The 7,778-nt window shown below is 47.2% G+C and overlaps 1 protein-coding gene across 3 annotated transcripts in view; it reads left to right on the top strand.

Annotated features, from left to right (window-relative positions):
• Nucleotides 1-7,778, top strand: part of LOC128342368 (myoD family inhibitor domain-containing protein-like) — a 31,417-nt gene continuing 23,639 nt past the window's right edge. For 2 of the 3 annotated variants that reach the window (XR_008314940.1, XM_053289590.1), the window contains exons 1-2: nucleotides 1-203; nucleotides 7,451-7,598. The gene's annotated coding sequence lies outside the window, so the exon portion shown is untranslated. The other variant, XM_053289591.1, reaches the window with a different exon arrangement.

Raw genomic sequence — 7,778 nt, 5'->3', positions numbered from 1 at the left:
TCCAAAAGGAGGCACTTCCGGATGCCTCCGTTGCCCACCTGCAGCACTCCTGCTCTCTCAGCCCTGCTCTCTCAAGCTAAAGCACCTCTGCTGCAGCTACCCCCAAACACAGGGGGCCCCCCGTCCCCAGCCCTCTTTGCCGAGCGATGAGCTTCCTCCTCCAGCTGTCTCGATGCCCCTCCATGCCAGCCTGCAGCCGTCCAGTGAGTAAATGGATGCTGAGCTTTTCTGGCCCATTGCCCATTCCATCGCAAGTTAATGGCTCTTTTGAAATCTGTAAGTAATCCTAGCCCAGCCTGGGGCTCTGGGGGATAAAGTCCACCCCCCAACCCCACCCCCCCCCCCGAGACCAGCTCTCACACACTCCTAAGTGGGATGAATTACTTATGGTTGAATCCATTACCTCTTAGGCTGCTCTTCTGTCTTTTGGTCTCCCCCATGGCTTCCTCCCTCTATACTTCCCACCAACCTAGGGCTCAGAGGGAGTCAGCTGCCTCTGGTGTGCAGTGAGTTCTTTATCAGTCCATTGGGTGAAACAGCTGCCTTGGGGGTAGAAGCCATTCTGCGGAGAGGATGCTGGGATTCAGCGGCTGCCCTTGCTGGGACTGCTGCTCTCTCTCCAGAATAGGACTGCAGACATTTCCGCCTGGCCCCTGCTCCTGTGCTTGTAACAGTCACTCGATTGGCAGACAACAGAAAGTGATAATAGGCCCATTCATGTGTTATGATCAACGTATGAGTGTACAGTGTACACATGTACAGATTTGTACACAGGTACAGTCATTCACATGTTATACAGAAGTGCACTTCCTATCTGTACCATGCATTTGGACAGCCTGCATCCAAGTTCACTTTTAAAACGAACACGGGTACAGCCATTCGCACAAACACATGTACAAGTGTACAAATAACTGTACATTCATTCAGCATACTGTCTGAATCAGGCTTCTGTTGATCTCCATGCCAGGGGCAGCCCTTCCATGAAGCAGGGTGAGGCTGTTGCCTTCGGAATGGGTGGTGACGAGAGGCGCAGGGGTGACAAGTGTTACCCACACCTCACTACCATGGCAGCACTTGTCTAAAGACTAGGGTGTCATATTGTCCCTTGCCTCAAGCAGCAAAATATCTTGGACCTAGAGATATGAAGACTTGGGTGGGTGGGACTGCCCCCCCCCGCCGCCGCCCATCCCTTAGATCTCCCTTGCTCTATGTAAGGGCTTGATAAATCCCAGGCCCCAGGGAGCCATGGCACCTAGAAACCTAACTGTGGTGCTCAGACTTTATATTCAGTTATTTAATAAAACCTTTACTTGTCCCAGGCAGCCCTATTGCTGTTCTAAGTATGTTACTTGTAAAGGGAATATGTCCCTCATTATGTCTGGTAATTTTGTCAAGTGTTCCGTGTTGTTTGGTCCCTAAATGTCTGGGCTGGCTCCTAGATCCAAAGACAACTTGGCAAGGCCTGCTCTATGCAGGGGGGTATCTAGAGTGGGGCAGGCAGGGCACATGCCCCAGGTGCTACTTGAAGGGGGGTGCCATTTTTTAAAATTATTTTTTTTAAAAAATGGCCACCAAAAACAAAATGGCCACCGTGCATGCTCAAATGGCCTCTGTGAGGCCCTAGGCCATGCCAGGCCTTGCAGAGGCCATTTGAGCATGCACGAGAGCCATTTTGTTTTTAGCAGCCATTTTTAAAAACAAATTTTATTTTAAAAAATGGCCACCGCACATGCTCAAATGGTCCCTGTGAGGCCCTAGAGGCCAGCCGGGGGAGGTTAAACCTTTGCAGACCCCCCCCCACAGCCTTTAGGAAGCCCCCCGAAGGGTCTAAGTCACTGTACACATATTTAGCTTTGCACTATGTATGATGCTTATGAGCTAGGATTGTATTCATTTGCTCTTACTTTGCTTCTTGTGATAAGTGAGTTAAATGTGATGTCTTAATAATATGGCTATTAATGGTGAGTTTGTCTTTGAATCCGTGTGAAATCCTTAGTATTAAGGCCCACTGGGAGTTTCTTGCTCTCTTTCTCTCATTTTAACTGTCTTTCTGAAAGACTAGAATATATTCCAAGCAGTGACACAGTTTACTCTGCATAGCCTTTAATTATTTACGGAGTATCTGAGAAAAGTCAAATTCTCCATTTATTTTTACAACTTATGTAATAATGATGCTACAATGCATAGTAGAGAATTAGACAGGCACTTCTGTTTAGTTTTCCAAGTACATCTCCACATAGTATTTGGGTATTTCATGAGCCCCCACATACTGAAATTTGTAGTTTTCCAGCATTTTTTGGTCTGGCTACGTCCACTGCTAAATAGTTTTTGAAATATTAAAAGATTAACGCGCTTGATTTGTATTTTTCAGCTGATATTATGGTAAAGTTATCTGAAGGATGGGTGTCAGATGCCTGGCCAGGGGGCGCAATTTCAGTGCTAGCCCTAGGTGCTATTTCCTCTAGATACGCCTCTGGCTCTATGCCATTGCCATGAAACACTTCCCGTCAAGCGACTGTTCTAGGCCCTGGAGAGACCAGGCCACTCTCTTTCTGGTCAGATGGCCACACTGCTTGAGCTCTTTACCTAGCACTGAAATATGGCTGACAGAGCCTCTTCAGTGGTGGATAGAATTCCTTAGTCCAGGGTTCATCAGAACCCTACACGAATTAGTTTTACACAGCCCTTGAAGTCCCATCTCTTCTGGTTGGCTGTTCATTGAGATTTTTAACTGAGAAAAATTTTTAGGCTGCTTCACCTATTTTATCGTTCTGGTAGTTCTTTTGTTGTCTTTTTTTTCCTTTCATGACTGGATTTCTCATTTTATGTATTATTGTGAACTGCTTTGTATAAACTTATTTTTAGACAGCGGTACAGAAATGTTTTAAATAATAAATGTAGCGCTTTAGCGGGGTTAAAGTATTCCACAGACATTCTCAGGGCCAAACCAGATGTTCTGAGGTAACTTTATGAGGTCATTCACATGACCTTAGAGAGCACCGGGGAGAGGGGGGGAAGTCAGGAGAGCACCTATGTTCCCCCCTAGACAACTGGCGTGGTCCTAGGCTGCGCAGCTTGTGCGCCCACACAACTGGTGCTTTTGCAAGCTGCATGGCATTCTGGAGGCCGGGAAAATGTATCCCAGCCTCCAGATATCCCACAATGCACCGCACATTGAGGAATTCTGTGAGTCAGGAGCTCTGTGCCCCCAGCTCTGTGTCTGCTCAGACTGTGTGGAACCCAGACATTCACACAACCTTGTACCCGGGTAAATGGGTGCACTCACGCCCTTTAACCCAGGTAAACAGGCAAATACCCGGGCTACCTAGGAGGGCAGTGCTGGGATCTGCCTCAATCCTGGTGCTTCATACAAGCAGCCCTACCCAGATAGGGCTGCCCAAGGCTGGGCAGGGCTGCTCATGTGAACAGCCTCTTTGTTTGTTAAATATCTGCTTCTCCCATTGACCTATGAAGTAAGGGTGGAAGGTCTAATAGAGTAGAGGGAGGGGAGTGAAATCCTTCCTCTCCCTTCTGCCCTGTGCTTGGCAATTTTGAGCAGTTTTATCCCTGTCCAGTTCACATCTAGTATTTGAGCTGGATTGGGAAAAGGCAAAGGAGGGAGTTTGTTCCCTTCCCTGATAACTCTTTTGTATAAAAAGTAGACACACACACTGTTGGGGGTTGTTAATTTTACCCCCAGTAGGTAAACAACAGAGCACTAAGGAAGAGAGCACTCACTCTAGTTACAGAGCAGGTAGCAGAGGGTGTTTGAGTTGTTGCAGCTCTTCAGAGAAAACACATGGAGATTCTTGTAGGACTAAATATTAAGTATTTATTGGTTAAGTACACTTGGAAAGGAAAAACCTAATCCTAATCTAAAGGACTACATAATGAATAGGTAAGGAGGGTGAGAGAGCTGATTCCATCTGCTCTCTAAGAGGAAGGCGGGGTTGTGAGTCACTCAGCACAGGGAGTGCTCAAGAGTCAGATCAGGGGTGATATACATTAGGGACAGATAGGGAGACCCTTACCCACTGTCTCTACTCCCAGTGTCTCTATTCCCCATGGGTGGCTCCCTCAGGGACCCAGAGCTTTTCAATTGTAGCTAACTATATTCCTCCACCACTTTATAGGCTAACAGGGGAAGAATGTGTTTAACAACCAGGCAATTGTCCCTAATGTTTCGTTTAGACCACAGTAATCCTTACAATAACCACCCTGTAAGGTAAGGAAATATTTCCTCCGAATTGCAGACTCTGCAGAAAGGGTGTAGGTGAGAGAGCAAATTGCCTAGGGCAACCAGTGGACTCCTAGCTGAGGTAACATTTGAAGTAGAAACTTCTGCACTCACACTCTTGTTCACTGCACTGCACCAGTTCACCATTGCGAATGGCCCACCAAGTTATTTATGCCAAATTTATTTAGCAACAGAACCTACCCCTAGGGAATTGATTGGCCTCGGAATTTGCCCTGCTGAAAACAGCAGCAAACAACAGACCTCTTGTAATAATAACTCAACAATATATTGTTAACAACTCACTAGAGAAGTCTAGTATGTCAACTTTATTGGGGGGGGGCACTCACAACATCTGTGCAATGTCCATCTGTGCTTAGAGCTGTTCGGGTCCCTGTAGAGATCATCCAGGCCCAACCACTCACACAGGATTCTGCTGCAAGAGAAACTATTCCCTGGTTCTCTCACATGACTTTCTCATTCTGAAGCCTTCAGGGCTTGTCTTTTTAAAAGTAAGCACACAATAGTCTCAGCTGTGAGAGAGGGCTTGTACATGCCCCTCCTCCCCTGAATTAGTATTTGGATGCATCAGTTACCCGTTGTGACATTTTCAATGAGTTCTTTGCAGCTAAAATCTCTCACATTTGAGCTGAACTAGACTCTATAGTTACTGCAGAGCCTACTGTGGAGGTGTCCAGCAGCTCCTCTTGTGTGGTTAAATTGGATCAATTTCAATTTGTGACTCCTGAGGATGTGGACAAGCTACTTGGGACACTTCGCCTTGCCACATGTCCTCTTGACCCTTGCCCAACGTGGCTTATATGATCTAACAGGGAGGTTATTGTTAAGATCTTGTTAAAATCCTTAATCCTTTTCTGAGGGAGGGCAGGATGCCTCCTTGTCCCAAGGAGGCAATTATTAGACCATTTTTGGAGAAATCTGCACTGGCTCCCTCGGAATTAGGCAATTATAGGCCTGTCTTCAATCTTCCATGGTTGGGCAAGGTGATTGAGAGCGTGGTGGCATAGCTCCAGGCAATCTTGGAGGAAGCAGATTAACTGGACCCATTTCAAACTGGCTTTCAGGCAGGCTATGGGGTTGAGAGGGGCATGGTCAGCCTGTTGGATGATCTCCAATTAGGAATCGTCAGGGGGAGTGTGACTCTGTGGATCCTTTTGGATTTCTCAGCAGCTTTCGATACCATTGACCATGGTATCCTTCTGGGGCACCTGAAGGGGTTGGGAGGCATGGCTTTGCAGTGGTTCCGCTCCTACCTCTCAGGTAGGTTCCAGATGGTGTCACTTGGAGACTGTTGCTCTTCAAAACAAGAGCTCAGGTATAGAATCCCATAAGGCTCCATACTGTCTCCAATGCTTTTTAACAACTACATGAAACTGCTGGGAGAGATCATCAGGAGATTTGGTGCAGGGTGTTATCAATATGCTGACAACACCCAAATCTATTTCTCCATGTCAGCATCATCAGGAGAAGGCATAACCTCCCTAAATGCCTGCCTGGAGGCAGTGATGGGCTGGATGAGAGGTAACAGGCTGAGGCTGAATCCAAACAAGACAGAGGTACTCATTGTGCGAGGTTGAGACGACTTAGGAAGTGGTTTAGATCTGCCTGTTCTGGATGAGGTTGCACTCCCCCAGAAAGAGCAGGTAGGTAGTCTGGGAGTACTTCTGGACCCAAAACTCTCCCTGATTTTTCAGGTTGAGGCAGTGGCCAGGAGTGCTTTCTATCAGCTTTGGCTGATATGCCAGCTACATCCATTTCTGGAGACAAACGACCTTAAAAACAGTGGTGCATATACTGGTAACATCCAGACTTGACTACTGCAATGCACTCTACATTGGGCTGCCTTTGCATGTAGTTCAGAAACTGCTGTTAGGCAGAAGGCAGCAACCAGGTTGCCCTCCCGGGTTGCCTGAAGAGATCACATTACACCCATAAATGATACATAAATATTAAATAATACATAAATAAGATGGTCACCTATCCCCAAAGGTTTCACAATCTAAAAAGAAACATAAGGCAGATACCAGCAACAGCCACTGGAGGGATGCTGTGCTGGGTTTGGATAGAGCCAGTTGCTCTCTCCCAGCTCAATATGAGAGAACCACCACATGTCTCTTTGCTCATTTAGCAGGGGCCTCCACTAAGGCATGGAGGACCCTTCTCTTGTCCCCCCAGCCATCAGGAGAGGGAATGCCCCCCCTTTACTTGTAAAGGGGAATCCTTGCCAGCGTGGTATAGTGGCTAGAGTGCTGGACTAGGACCGGGGAGACCCGAGTTCAAATCCCCATTCAGCCATGAAACTAGCTGGGTGACTCTGGGCCAGTCACTTCTCTCTCAGCCAAACCTACTTCACGGGGTTGTTGTGAAAGAGAAACTCAAGTATGTAGTACACCACTCTGGGCTCCTTGGAGGAAGAGCGGGATACAAAATGCAAAAATAAAATAAAATAAATAAATGAAATATAGTATACCTCCAAACCAACCTGTGAACCAGTTCAGCCCAGTTCAATGGCCAAACTGGACCGGACCCAATTCGACCAAACCTGAAGTCGGACCAGGCTGAATCCAGGCCAGTCTGGATTCAAACCAAACTGGCCATGGGCAGCTCACACATCCATAATAGTAGCTTGCCTTGGGCTACAGTGATTTCTGGATATGATTAAATTCCCAGCTCTCAATAGTCCCTATAACCTCTATTGTTCTACTAAGTAAAAGTAAAGTGTGCCATCAAGTCAATTTTGACTCCTGGCACCCACAGAGCCCTGTGGTTTTCTTTGGTAGAATACAGGAGGGGTTTACCATTGCCTCCTTCTGTGCAGTATGAAATGATGCCTTTCAGCATCTTCTTAGATCGCTGCTGCCCGATATAGTACCAGTGGGGATTCGAACCAGCAACCTTCTGCTTGTTAGTCAAGCATTTCCCCGCTACGCCACTTAAGGTGACCATTGTTCTACTAATGCAGTCCTAACCCAACAGGCAGTAAAATGCTGGCCCAATCTAGCATTCAGTGGTTCTAGGGGAAATGGTTTGGTGGGGGAACACAACATCCCCAGTAGGGTCTACTCTGTCTACTGCCCTGAATTGCTTGTACGAATGATAGGACAGAATGATAAGCAGGACAGGTTCACACAGAGCACTGAATCTACTTGCAAAGCTGATGAACAACTTGTCTGTGACTGTCTGATCCCATGGCAGGGCAGGAACCTGAGGTTCATTCAGGACTTCAAACCAAGACATGCAACCACGATTTGAAGCTGGCTGGCCAAACCAAGTGCTGTTGCTCCCCCAGAGATGTGTGTGATGTCTGAAGCCATGCTCTTCATGGACTTGTGGTTCATTCCAGGTAAGGCTCCTTTTGCCATCAGGCCCAATGGCTGAGAGGTGGTGCAAGGCAGGCTGGGAAAGCATCTAGCGCCTCACTGGGAGGCCAAGCCAAGAGGCGTAGCTCTGGCTCAACTTGGCTGCCTTCAACAAACCGAGATATGTGATCGTTTGCAAGGCTTACTTCAGGCTCCCTCCATAG

Source organism: Hemicordylus capensis, chromosome 2 (assembly GCF_027244095.1).
Source record: "Hemicordylus capensis ecotype Gifberg chromosome 2, rHemCap1.1.pri, whole genome shotgun sequence".
Lineage (NCBI taxonomy): Eukaryota > Metazoa > Chordata > Lepidosauria > Squamata > Cordylidae > Hemicordylus > Hemicordylus capensis.
This window is presented reverse-complemented; position numbering and strand designations above follow the sequence as displayed.